This window comes from Fukomys damarensis, unplaced genomic scaffold (assembly GCF_012274545.1).
Source record: "Fukomys damarensis isolate Sample0158 unplaced genomic scaffold, DMR_v1.0_HiC HiC_scaffold_30, whole genome shotgun sequence".
Classification (NCBI taxonomy): Eukaryota; Metazoa; Chordata; class Mammalia; order Rodentia; family Bathyergidae; genus Fukomys; species Fukomys damarensis.
The window spans coordinates 18,077,927-18,078,472 of NW_022900942.1; positions in this window are offsets into that span (position 1 = coordinate 18,077,927).

Below are 546 nucleotides of genomic sequence, written 5' to 3' on the forward strand. Positions count from 1 at the left end.
CAAAACAGCCACAGAAAATTTCTAGTAAAGAATAACTTTTAAGGGGCTGGGGAATTAGCTCAGCGGTTCAGTGGCCTGCCTTGCAAGCGCAAGGACACGAGTTCAAACCCCGGGACCAAAAAAAAAGAGTAACTTTTAAGCTTTTTAAAAAAATTATTTTTACATGGTTAGTAATCAAAGTGTCATCCAAAAATAATGGTACTTTATGATAAAAGAATCACTAATGTTAATTAACTAGCTAGAGATCCATCCAACTTAATATAGAACTCAGACATGTTGGACACCATCTCGTTACTCTGCATTTTAAAACTTGAGGAAAGTGAAGCATCCAGTTTAATAATCATGGTCAGAAATTCCCTTGTTTTTCAGGTTAGTAGCCACCACACGTTTCAGCAAAGGATAAAGAAATGCAGTTTATTGATATGTCCATTAAATTTCCTTTTAAAATAAAAAAGCTGGGCACGTTGGCACATATCTGTAATATCAGCACTCAGGAGGCTGAGACATGAGAATCACTGCCAGTTCAAGGCCAGCCTGGACTACTAC